We start from the raw sequence: 14,309 nt of genomic DNA on the forward strand, positions 1-14,309 counted from the left end.
GAAGTATCCCTAAGATTAGGGTTTCGCTCTTGGCGCCCTTTCTTAGAGGCGTGACTATAATTGGATTCCGGAATATGCTCTGTTTCCACGGATCTCGAATTATAGTTCTTCACAAGGATATTGTCATGCTTTTCAGCGACATTCATAGCTCCAATGAGCTCATTAAACCTTGTGATCTGTCTTGCATTAACATCGAATCGATAGTTCTTAGCAACCATCAATGCAGAGACGGGGAAGGTAGAGAGAATCTTCTCAATCAACATCGCATCTGTGATCTCTTTACCACAGAATTCCATTAAGGATTTAATGCGAAGTGCTTCCGAGTTGTAGTCAAGAACTGACTTGAAATCACAGAAGCGGAGGCTATGCCATCTCACTTCTAGATCAGGAAGCAGGGAGTCACGGACGTTGCCAAATCTTTCTTCGAGTGAGACCCAAAGCCTTCTGGGGTTTTCTTCAGTCATACACTCGTACTGGAGCGAATCATCCATATGACGAGTCATTAAGATGATGGCTTTCGCCATTATTTGCCTCTAAGGCTGCTCTATTTGCTTCCAAAGCTTGAGCTTGCTCAGCAGTTTGCACGTCCTGGCTAGGCTCGAGAATCGTATCCAGGATTCCATCGGCCTTGAGATGCTGGCGGACATCACGAACCCACCTATGATATTCAGAGCCAGTTGTTCCCAATGGAGCAAAGTCCAATTTGTTCAGGTTACTCATCCTGAAAGAGAACAAGAAATTAGGGTTAGTTTCGGAGCGTGAAAGGCTACCACGAAAACATATAAAATTTCTTAGCATAGTCGCTTCCAAGAAATTAGGAATTTTCGAGCGTAGTCGCTTCCAAGAAATTCGATTCCAAGAGGGGTTGGATTAGATCGAAACAATGATGTTTGCGGTCGATCGTTTTATCTCAACAAACTCTAAGTTTGAAAGACTCTACAAGCTCCAAGCTTGGAGTGAGCACGAACCCCCACAGTTCGGCTTAATTTGGTCTCCCTATGATAAAGAAAAGGGGGGTAGAAGAATGGAGGTTGCAAGTCCCCAAAAAAGAAGAGAAATTGAATTTAAAAACTCTAAAAAAACGGGAACGTTTAGTAAAAAATACCTCGAAATAGGTCGCCGGAAAAAGTCACCGGAAAACTGTCGGAAAGTGGCCGGAAAAATCGCCGGAAAGTCACCGAAAGTGGTTGACCGGCGTTGACCTGAGGGTTGACTGGAGGCTGACGTGGCACTGATGCTGACCTGTCAGGATGAGGTGTCGCTGTCGCTGATGTGGCTGTGCTGACGTGGAAGATGACGTGGCGGTGGTCAAGTGTGTCAGTGGGCCGGGTCAGGTCAATGGGCTTTTCTTCTTTGGGCTGGGCTCCATCTTCTTTCTTTCTGGGCCAAGCTTCTTCTCCCCTTTTTTTTTTTCTTCTTTTCTTTCTTTTTTGCCAGTTCAAGATGCAGCTACGCAAGTGGCCGGTTCACGTCTTTTTAGGATGATTTTTGGACTTTTTCTTCCGGTTCCTGAAACTTCAGATCAATGGACTTCTGATACCAAAATTTGGTGGAAATTGGAGGTCCGGAAGATGGTGAACCGGTGGAATATTTGCTGTGAGTTGTATGGAGCTTCCGGTGCCCGGTTCGGTAGGTTTCCGGCCGGTTCTTGGGGTGCCGCCGCCGGTTCTGGACTCCTGGAATCGAGTTCTTCAAGGTTTGAGGTGGAGGCAGAAAAGTCTTCAAGGTTTTGTATTCGGATTCAAGGTTTTTAGCTTCTTGAATCAGGGTTTGGCTATTTGTTTCAGGGTTAGGGCTTCGTGCTGATAACAAGTTTTAGGGAAACTGAAATTGAGAGGAAATCGATGTGTATTCTCATTGATAATAGAGGCCTCTTTATATAGAGGTAGGGCTGTCAATTCCGACACGACCCGATAACACGACTCGAAACCCGCACGAAATAAAGCTGGTTGAACCCGCACGATTAAAAAGCGGGTCAATGGTGGGTCAACTCGCCATGACCCATTTAATAAATGGGTCGGCCACCGGTCAACCCGCCAACACGAAGTGAACCCGTATAACCCGATTGTGCTATGTTTCTTCTTGAAATTTTGGACGTTCGGAGTATTTGATTATAGGATTAGACAATTTGAAATATTTCCTTTTGTTGAAGGAATATCGATTTAGTGTGCCTTATCAAACTAGGAGTAGCAATAGGAGAGAAGGTTCTAGATTTCCCAATCCTACACGGATTGATATTCCTTGTAACATTAGAACTAGTACTTTGTAATCCCTATATATAGGGCTCCTATTCTCAATAATAATACACACATCTCTCTCTACAATTCTCTCTCGAATCTATTTTACTTAAACACGTTATCAGCACGACTCTAGCCACAAAAAGCGAAACCAACTATTCTGCCTACCTATGTGCCTACTACCCCAGCAGCCCCTAGCCCGAGCTAGCCAAGCCTTCGCTGCAGCCTGCTCCTTGCGCGCCCAGCACTACGCGCCCGTGCGTCTGCAGCCCCGCGTCGTTGTACTGCTGCTCCTGCAGCTCTGCCGCACATCTGCTGTCCCTGCAGCACCTACGCGCCCCTGCGCACGCATCCCTACTTCCCCTGCAGCACCAACTCACACCGACTGCACCTTTCCCCTTTCCTGTGCACGTCCGTCTGTTTGCAGGCTCCGAAACATCTAGTTCGGAACCTCGGATCAAAATCTTTTCTTCATCAAAGTTGTTCATCTCTGTCTCTTCCATCTGACCTCCGAATTTCAGCCTTATCGGAGTTATTTTGAGACCAGTACAACAATCAAAGTGAAACTGTTCAGAAGAGAATTTGCTCCGAATTTCAACAAGCTTGACCTTATAAACATTCGCTGCACGCCTCTACTCGGATTGCTTCGCTCCATCACGCCTGCATCGACGCGCGCGTGATCCAAATACAAGTAAGTATTCAAGAGTAAGTTTTGAAGTTCCTATAATTCAAATATTTCTTCTTTTCTCGGGGACTTGAAAACCTCCCTTCTTCTACATCCCACCTTTCTTATAACGTGGGTTCGATTCTTGAAAAGCGGAATCGTGGGGATTCACGCAATGAACGAACTAAGAGCGTTCGTAAGACTTCAGACTAAGAGCGTCCGTAAGCATCGATTTAACGAACTAAGAGCGTTCGTATGCTACGGACTAAGAGCGTTCGTGAGCATCTATTTTGACCATTCAAACATCATTGTTTCGGTGTAATCCAATTATTCTTGGAAATCGATTTCTTGGTAGCATAGCTCGGAAATCTTATTTATATTAGTTTTCGTGGAAGCATTGACTCCGAAACTAACTTGTTCTTGTTTCATCTTTCAGGATGTCAAACATGAACAAACTCGATTTTGTTCCATTGGATTATGCAGGCAAAAGGTACTTAATTTGGGTCATTGATGTCGAGATCCACCTTATTGCCCGTGATTTATTGCATACAATCCAATACAATCCAAGAGCTTTGTCCTATAGAAACAGCTCCAGACCCTCAAACTGAGAAAGATAATTCCAAGGCACTTGCCTTCATGAAACGTCACATGGATAGTGACCTACAGTTTGAGTTCATAAATGAGGATAGCGCCATGAAGCTTTGGCATACGCTTCGCGAACGATATGGCAATGTTCGTGACTCCATACTTCCGAATACAGAAGCAGAATGGAAAGATCTTCGCTTCTCTGAATTTGACACGGTCATGCTATTTTATTTGGAAGCCCTCCGCATCAGAGTAATGATGCGTCTCTGTGGAAAGATGATCACAGAAGACCAGTTGATTGAGAAAACCCTCAATACCTTCCCCGTCTGTGCTATGAGGTCCTCTGACTTATTCCGAACTCATGTAAATGCAAGACGGATCACAAGTTTTCAACAGCTTATTGAAGCTATGGCCACTACTGAAAGACATGGCAATGAACTTGTGAAAAGAAGATTTGATAGGCTTCAAGATAGCTATCAAGAGCATCGTCCTATGGCTAGAGAAAGTCGCCATCGACGTCATGATCCATACGATCGAAATGCTCAAGAAGGTAATCGCTCAAGGCGACAATCCCACGACCGTAGGAGGCGTGGTTTTGAGGGAAATAGGGTTGGAAACCATGAAGCCAACGTTGGCCATGGGCACCACTTTCCAACGCCACCAGTCTTAGGGACTATGCATATTGCGCCAATGCGCCTCAATCAAGGGAGAATCCTCTTTATGGTGTCTATTTCTGATATGGAACGTCTGATCAATGGACCTGAATTTGCAATGTACCTACAAAGGTAGTCGCATCATGGTGATCAAGACTTCGAGTTCACAAAGACTTTAAATCTGGCGATGAAGACAAAATGCCGCAGATTTTTATTTATAGTCTTTTATTTTTCCAAGAATTATGTAATGGCAATTATGCCTTAAATCAATAAAATGGCTTTTTGTATTAACTCTTTCTCACTAGGCGTACTCAAGAGTACTTGTGATGTCTAGGCAAGGTTTGATATGAGAGAACGGTTTTAAAAGTGAGCAACGCTCCACCAAAATCTCGCCTTACCTTACCTGGTCACAACTAAATTGAAATTACCGAACGGATTGAGTGACTACGATTTGTCTACGGTTTGATTTTTATGTTGGATTAGATTTTGGTCAAGAAACTTTGATGTAATCATTGGCTATTATTAATAAAGTATCGATTGATTTTATCCCATGTCATGGACATATTTTTCGAACTTTATTACTTACAAGATGTAAGTGCCAATGATTTTCATGTGGAAACACATTGTGAGAATGGACAAGAGTTCCTTTGCATCACCTCTAATGACTACGGACATAAACGAGTCTTAGAGAAACTTATGTGTCGCTCTAATGGGTTGTATGCAACCACTATTCGAGTCATTGAATCCAACCATGTCATGAGAGATGATGTATGGGATTCCGACACATATAGGCTTTGGCACGACCATTTGGGACACCCAGGTCGTGACATGATGATCCGTATATTAAAGACTTCACACGGACATCCCTTTTTTCAGAACGAAAAGAAGTAAAACTCGGTTTTTGGACACCGAAGGAGCCCCTGTGCCTCACGGCGCCGTTCACCCCCAAATCCGGCCATCCTTGGCCGGCGCCGCCTTCCCCCTGCGGCCTCAGGGTGGCATTGACGCCACCAAGGCTCCTTTGTCTCCAACTTTTACTTCTAAAGTCACTTGTGATTTTGTGGCTCAACCAAAATCCTCATTGGTTGTTTCTAAAGCCCATCATTCGTTCTACAAAGCCTGCTCTTTAGCAAAGTTAGGATCGAGACCATCCTATGCAAATGACACCAAAGAAAATATACCATTCTTGCAAAGAATCCAAGGTGATATTTGTGGACCTATTCAACCACCATGCGGACCATTTCGATATTTTATGGTGTTGGTTGACGCATCGACACGCTGGTCACATGTCATGCTATTGTCCACAAGGAACGCTGCATTTGCTAAACTCCTAGCACAAATAATTAAGTTACGGGCTCACCACCCTGATCATCCTATTAAGTCTATAAGATTAGACAATGCTGGGGAGTTTACATCAAAATTTTTTGATGATTATTGCATGTCCATTGGGATAGAAGTTGAACATCCAGTTCCTCACGTTCACACCCAAAATGGTCTCGCAGAAGCCGTCATTAAACGACTACAAATGGTCGCTAGGGCATTGGTAATGCGCACCAATCTCCCTATTTCTGCTTGGGGCTATGCAATATTGCATGCAGCTGTGCTTATTCGTCTGAGGCCCACTGCCACTCAACCCTTTTCTGCGTCCCAGATGGTGACTGGGTATGAGCCTAATGTCTCACACTTACGCATATTTGGGTGTGCAGTTTATGTGCCAATTGCGCCGCCACAGCGCACCAAAATGGGTCCTCAAAGACGATTAGGCATTTATGTTCGATATGATTCTCCAACGATTATCCGCTACATAGAACCCTTGACAGGCGATCTCTTTACCGCTAGATTTGCGGATTGTCACTTCGATGAGATAGTCTTCCAGTCGTTAGGGGGAGATAAGAACATCAATGTTCAATAGGAACGACAGGAATTGTCGTGGTCTGTCCCCACTCTGTCTCATCTTGATCCCCGAACCGCACAGTCCGAAATTGAAGTGCGGAGAATTCTCGATCTTCAAAACGTAGCAGAATCGATGCCTGATGCGTTTTCTGATATCGCTAAAGTGACGAGATCACACATACCTGCTGCAAACGTGCCTGCAAGGATTGATGTCCCTAAAACTAGAGGACATGACGCCAACTCAAGAGGATATGAGCATGGCGCCAACGTCCCCTCTCACAGTGATGGTGACGTTTTGGCTAGGCCCATGGCTCTTGCCAGGAAGCGCGGGAGGCCCATAGGTTCGATGGATTCTCGCCCAAGAAAGAAAGCGATTTTGGCACAAAATAATCCATTAATCATCGATGTGAATAATCCATCTCATGAGAATATTCCGGATTATGGTTATGTCCAAGAGACATCATTGGGGGACGCTCCAATGTCAGAACCAACTCCAGAGAATAGAGAGATCTCCATAAATTACACTAGTGTACATGAGATGATGGATAGAAATTCTATGGCGATTGATGATGCATTTGCATATCATATTGCAAAAGGAATTATAGAATATGATGATATCGAACCTCGCTCTGTTGAAGAATGTCAACGAAGAGCAGATTGGCCTAAATGGAAAGATGCGATCCAGGTTGAATTGGATTCACTAACAAAGAGACAGGTATTTGGGCTTGTAACGCAGACACCCCCAAGTGTAAAGCCTATTGGCCATAAATGGGTCTTTGTTAGAAAGCGTAATGAGAAAAATGAGGTGGTAAGATATAAAGCCCGCCTTGTGGCGCAAGGTTTCTCACAACGCCCTGGAATCGACTACGAGGAGACATATTCTCCCGTAATGGACGTTATAACGTTCCGCTACCTTGTCAGTTTGGTAGTTTCCGAAAAACTTGACATGCAGCTTATGGATGTGGTTACAGCATATCTCTATGGGGATCTAGATTCAGAGATATATATGAAGGTTCCAGATGGACTTCAATTACCCAAATCAAGTGGCTCTAAACCACGGAGCGCGTTTTCAATAAGATTAAAACGCTCACTATATGGATTAAAACAATCCGGACGGATGTGGTATAACCGTCTAAGTGACTACTTGATTGGGAAGGGATATATTAACAATGAAATATGCCCATGCGTGTTCATTAAAAGAACAAGTTCCGGATTTGCAATCGTAGCAGTTTATGTCGATGACATGAACCTAATTGGAACTCTAGACGAGTTGAAGGAAACTGCTAAATACTTGAAATCCGAATTTGAGATGAAAGATCTTGGGAAAACACGGTTTTGTCTCGGTTTAGAACTCGAGCACCGTAGTGATGGGATTTTGATCCATCAGTTTGCATATACTCAGAAAATTCTAAGGCGCTTTAATGAAGATAAAGCGAAGCCTGCGAGTACTCCCATTATCGGCCGTAGTCTTGAGCCAGGAAAATATCCGTTTCGTCCGAGGGATGAGGACGAAGAACCATTAGAGGCCGAAGTGCCCTATTTGAGTGCAATAGGCGCATTATTGTACTTAGCTCAATGCACACGACCAGATATCTCATTCGCAGTGAACTTGTTAAGCTCGACATAGCTCTGCGCCAACACGCCGCCATTGGATTGGTGTAAAGACAATCTTTCGATACCTAAGAGGTACGATTGATATGGGCCTATTTTATCCCTACAGAGAGAAGAGGAATGACTGAAGAATGGGATCGGACCCCATTAGGCATGGAGCCACCGTCCGCCATGACAAAGTGGCCGGCCATATTGCCGCCAACGCCGCCACCAACACCAAGGGTGGCCGGCCTCACCCTACTCCCCTCCATCAAAACGACAATGATGTTTTGATAGGATTTGCTGATGCAGGGTACCTCTCTGACCCTCACAAAGGTCGCTCCCAAACTGGTTATGTCTTTACCATGGGAAGCACTGCGATATCTTGGAGGTCTACGAAACAGACCCTTGTTGCTACTTCCTCGAATCATGCAGAGATTATTGCTCTACATGAAGCCGTTCGTGAATGTATATGGCTAAGATCTGTGATTCGACATATTCAAGGAAGTTGTAGTTTGAAGTCTACCACAGATGAACCTACATGCATTTATGAGGATAATGCAGCTTGTATTGAACAAATGAAGTTAGGTTTCATCAAAGGCGACAACACCAAGCATATATTGCCTAAGTTCTTTTATAATCAGCAACAACAATCACTTCTAAAGATTGAAGTGAATCAAATCCGATCAGAGGATAATGTAGCGGACTTATTCACTAAGTCGTTACCTAAATCCACCTTCGAGAAACATGTGAAGAGCATAGGATTGAGAAAGTTATCCGAACTCCCACGATTGTAGCAATCAGGGGGAGATATCGACATCAGGGGGAGTTATGATGTCTACATGTTCGATCTCGAAGAGTGAAGAACGTGTTGTGCTCTTTTTGTCCTTCGACCAGGGTTATTTTTATCCCACAGGGTTTTTGTTACCTGGCAAGGTTTTTAACGAGGCAACGGATGAAGCGTCACCACCAAGTTTGAAGCGGCACAAGGGGGAGTGTTGAAGGAATATCGATTTAGTGTGCCTTATCAAACTAGGAGTAGCAATAGGAGAGAATGTTCTAGATTTCCCAATCCTACACGGATTGGTATTCCTTGTAACATTAGAACTAGTACTTTGTAATCCCTATATATAGGGCTCCTATTCTCAATAATAATACACACATCTCTCTCTACAATTCTCTCTCGAATCTATTTTACTTAAACACATTTTTAATTATTGGATTTAATTATTTATGAATTATATATAATTATTTATATTTTTCGTCTTGTGGAGTTTTTAGTGAATTTAATCAATTTATGCATTTTTTAATTAAATGGGTCATATTGTTAATGCTTAAATGGGTCATTTTGTCTAACAAGACACGACCTATTTATTAAATGGGTCAAGCGGGTTGGAAACGGGTAACCCGTTTAATAAATAGGTTGGGTTTGGGTTTAAATTTTTGACACGATTATTAAATGGGTTGGTTTGGGTTTATATCTTGCGACACGACAAATACCTTGACCCGACACGAACCCAACCCGACACGACCCATTGACAGCCCTATATAGAGGTTTACAATGCATAGAATCTCAATCATACAAGGAAAGTAATCTTACATTGAATAGGAATCTAGATCCTTCTAATTTAACCCTATTACCACTAGGTCAAATAACCTAGAGTTTAGACCAAACACAGAAAAGAGATTTTGTTTTCAATTGTCATAATAATTCTGAATCTATTGAACATTTATTTTTGCACTGTCATTTTTCTAAGCAGGTTTGGCATTTGGTTTTCCCTACTCTTAATATTTATACTTGGAATAACTTTTTTATTGATTGGCTGGAGTTTTTGGCTAATGCTCATGATCCTTCGTTTAAGGATTTCTTCGATATAGCTCTTTGTACTTGTTATTCTATTTGGAACAATAGAAACAATATTATCTTCAAAAGTATTCAAAAAGAACCTATCCAGGTAATGTACTCGACTTCTAATCTTTTTCTCAATTATAAAAAGTATAATGAAACTCATACTAAAAGAATCAAAAGTATGGATCTTATTAGTTATTAGATGGATGCCTCCCCCTTCAGGGACTTGAAAGCTAAATTTTGATGCCTCTGTCAAAGATAATGATCTTAGTGCATGAGATTTTGTTTTTAGAGATGATCATGGCAATCCTGCACTAAAACCATGTAATAAGGCAGCACGAAGACCAACTCGCAGGGCTAAATCTTCTGACATTAGCACATCATTAAAACTTAAATTATTTGAGGCAGCCTTCTGCACTAAGATTATTATTTAGGTTTCAATGATGTATTAATGTCAAAAGGTTTAGCCCTGCGAGCTGGTCTTCGTGCTGCCTTAACATGTTTTCATGATCTGGAAGTGGAAGGTGATTCGAAACTGTTGATTGATAGTTTTCATGGATCTATACATCCTCACTAGTGTATCAAAAACATCCTCAAAGGCATTTCATGGTTGTCATCTCAACTCCACAGCTTCAACCTTAAATATGTCAACAGAAAAGCCAACTTCTTAGCTGGTGCAATTGCCAATACGGGACACCATCTTACTACTCAAGTTTAGAAAAATTCTCTGCCATTATCTGCTTGTAATGCTCACTTGTTTGACAGTTTGGATATAAATTGTGCTAGGGGTTCTGCTCTTTAGCTGTTGTTTTTATTCTTTGTATAAAAAAAAATATATATATATATATATAACACTTTATAACCTCTGAGCATCGAGTATTTTACATGCTGCATTTTTTTTTTTTTTTAATAAAGGGCTGTGCTGGCCTCAAGCCTTGATTAATGAAACTGTCAAATACAAGAGGTGGACATTAAGCCTAAACCTCTAATTACAATAAGTATCTAGAGAACGTCCTGAAATAATATCAAGAGTCTCTACCAAATAAATATATTCAACTAGGCACCAACTAGCAAAAAGTGCACTACTGGCTACTCTATTTGCTTTGACATAGCGGTGACATAACGGAAAGATAACTCGATATGTAACCCAATTACAATGTAACATAATTACCATAAGCACAGCTTTCCTACTGTGTTGCTGCCGGAGGATAAATCTGACGTTACTTAGCTTCACCCTACCACTAGGCGGCAACCAGTGGTGGAGCCAGAAATTAAACTCAAGTGGGGAACCCGGAAATCTTAGAAAAATGTCAAGTAATCAAACTTTAATAAAAATTAATAAATTAGAATAAAGTTACGAAAATATCAATATTTTAAAAAAAGTTATATATATTTTTAATCAAATTTATAGTTTTCTTTATGATGGTTATATATTTTACCTTTGATTTTTAAAATTATAAGAAATAATAGTGTTAAGGTTAAAAAAGCAAGAATTTGAAAACAAAACTAAGTTCCAATATGCTACAAAAAGCCTCGAACCTAAGACATGCAGCTACATCAATGAGCCACCACTGCACCAACTTGGCATTTAGTTACCAAGGGAAACTCTATGCTACTTATTCAAAATCCCAGTGGGGCACGGGACCCACTAGGCCCCAGCGTGGCTCCACCCCTAGCGGCAACGACCATTTGACGAAACAAGGAACTCGCTGCCTATCTAAAGCAAATGGCACTTTGAGTGCACCCACAGGCACATTGCCTGAATAGCCCTACACAACAAGTATACGTACTTATTGCTCGCAAAATGGGCAAAACAACCAAACAACCTAAAATAATAATAACATTAATAAAAAGTAACAACTTGGGCAAGGCCCACGAAGTGAACCCAAACCCAAGCACACCATGTAGCAAGGATATTGCAGCCACTTGGAAAGGCCCAACCTAATTCTGACCCTACACCGACAATGGATCGTTGCCGCCTGCATCGAGCCGCTACCACCGGAAATCGACCACCGCCGCCTACATCAGACCCCAACCTGCGTCGGAACCCTGCCTGTAGTGAACCCTTGCCAGCCACGGACCACCCTCTAACACGGAACGTTATCCCCTGCCTCGGATCGGCCCCTCCTGCATTGGACCACCACTTGCCTCGGCTTGCCGCCGCCAGTGCGCCCCCAATCTGATTGGCCTGAGACGATACTCTACTGCATTGTTTAATTAGTTACGAAATGGTAAGTCATACGAATGTGAAGCAATCTCAAAATTGTGATAAAGTTATTCATAGAATTATTTGATTATACATGAAAGATTAGTTTCATGTATGATAAAATTGTGATAAATGTTTCCTTCATTTAGTTGAACAACCTACTTGGGGAAGGAAACATGCATTTATTTTTTTTTATTTTTTTTTTGAAGTGAGGAAACATGCATTGAGGGGTTATGATAAATGTTTCCTTCATTTATCATCCATTATCAAATTTCATTTCTTATATCTACTAATCCTCACGTATATTATTTGAAATTTCGTTTGGTATTACTTGTTGAATATAATTTTCTATTAGAGAAAATCACTCTCCTACATTGATTTTCTCTCCACAATCAAAACTAATTGTGTAACTGTAGATTAGTTTTGAATATTTGTATTTAACTATTTATAACATTGAATTCTGTTGGTAACGTCTTGTAACAGTAGAGCAGATCTTAGCTATATAATTGTACAATTGTAAACATACAGATCAATAAAAATTATATTCAACATTACTTTACCAAATGTTATAAGATTATTCGATAGAAATTTACAGAATATTTTATAATATTTGGTAGGTTTTACTTAACATTTTTTTTGGGATGGTTTTATTGTTGTTCATTCGGTAAACTGAATAGTGAGAATAACCTAACAAAGGTACTGCACGTCTGCACAGTCCTAGACTCAGGTGACCAATCTCAAGCATCAAACTGAGCAGTGATGAACCATCAGATGTACTCCACTAATAAGCTTTCATCTAAGAAGCACAAGGACTGAGAGAGCAGCTCCTGATTGGTTTCAATATTTAGGGCCATGTCTTCCGCTTTGAAACTCAAGGACACTTCCATGCCATCACCATCTCTTGGAGTACTCACCCACGATGGCTTTCCCCATCCAAAATCGGCGTTGTAGAAGGAAAACCGGCACCAACTGCTGCAATTATAGATGTCTATACCATTCTTTCCCACCAGGTTCCGATGCTCCTTGTAAAGTTCACGTACACCTTCGCTGCTAACTCCATTACCATATTTGGCTTTAAACTCCTCAATGCCTTCCCTGAGTATAGCAGCCAAGCTTTGAAGATCATTTGCTTCACTTTGTTCTGTCTGTTGTAAAGAATCCCAAAAGATTTCCCATTAAATCGGGTTTCCCCAATACTTTCCACATATTCGCCCATTGACACAACATTGATGGCCTAATAGAACCCGAGTTTGATCTTGATGCATCCATTGCACATTTCCATATGAGGGCAGAGACTACTTCAACTCGCGTGGGATTTGGGACAGTGGCACTTGCAGCTTTAGACCTGAGAGATGCAATGTTTGGGGCATTAAACACTTACAAGCTTCGTAAACATAGTCAGCAGCTGGAAGTGATGTCTTGTTGAAGAAATTTAGCTGTGGTTAATTAGAAGCTGCAACACCAAATTCTGCAGCTGGAAGTGCCTCTACCTCTGCACCAAGGGCCACTGCAGCCCAGCTACTGATGAACGTGCCGGAGTGTAGAGGCATCTGCAGCCTTGTGTGAAATGCTGACCCCAATCGCAACTCCTCCGCATTCAAAGAAGTTGGCCTGGACTAGTAGAAGATACCCTCCTGTGCTTTCTTGTGTTGATTCCATGGCAGTTGGAAGCAATTGTTTCAGCAACCCAAGATCAGGCTTTTCCAAAACCTTGGATATGGGACAGTTCACTCGAGCTTCGATAAAGGCAGCCCCCTGCTCATTGCAACAGATTGAAACAATGTTGTTCTGGATCAATGTTCTGCCTGCATAGGGATAGAAGCGACTGAGGGCTTCAGACAATGATGTTTTCAGAAGCTTGGATCTATCAGTGAACAAAGTGTGGCAGTGAGCGACATCACTGCTGGGATAGAAGAGAAGTAGCCGGACATAGACGTCAGATATGAATTGATCAAAAACAGAGAGGTTGCAAGTCGTAAGGTTGCGAGGAGTTGGAGATGCTGGTGTAATTGTCTCCTTGTGAATCACTTCAACCTAGATTTCAGTCATTTCAGAACCCATTCTGATGGTCTTTCGCAAAAAACAGGGCTTCTCCATTCTCTAATGCACAAGATAAACGCAATCAATACTACTACTATTTCCTTGGAAACTTCTTGCCTGCAGCGTTTGTTGGACAAGAATAGGAATCAAAAGCTCTAAAAAGAATCCCCTTGTTTCCATTTGCTGCATTGCTTCTGCTTAGTTTCGTTTTGCTTTGCCGCCTAGTTTCAGTAGTTTGTGTAATTTGATGCCTATTTGGGGATTACCCTCGTCTTTATTCACCAAAAAACATACAAATCAGAAATAAAAGTGCAGGATACTCGCACTTTGTAGTTTATACTCCAAGCATAGAGCGTTTTTTCATTACAAGGAGACAATTACACCAGCATCTCCAACTTACCCAGCTTTCCTGTTTTGTATGAAAGATTAGTTCCAAAACGATTACTTACCTCAGCTTTCATAGTCTTGCTAATCAATACACTGGCGGAAAACAATAATACATCACTCCAACTTCCAAACTCGCAACCAAAGTGAAGGGCAACAGTATGAATAATTGATAATAAAGGAAGGTTGTAACTTGGAAGCCACAGAA

General features: G+C 41.8%; 1 pseudogene; it reads right to left on the bottom strand.

The window, feature by feature from the left end:
• Window positions 1-12,444: 12,444 nt before the first annotated feature.
• Window positions 12,445-13,929, bottom strand: LOC133731069 (BAHD acyltransferase At5g47980-like; annotated as a pseudogene).
• Window positions 13,930-14,309: the final 380 nt, after the last annotated feature.

The sequence above is a fragment of the Rosa rugosa genome, chromosome 2, assembly GCF_958449725.1.
Source record: "Rosa rugosa chromosome 2, drRosRugo1.1, whole genome shotgun sequence".
NCBI lineage: Eukaryota > Viridiplantae > Streptophyta > Magnoliopsida > Rosales > Rosaceae > Rosa > Rosa rugosa.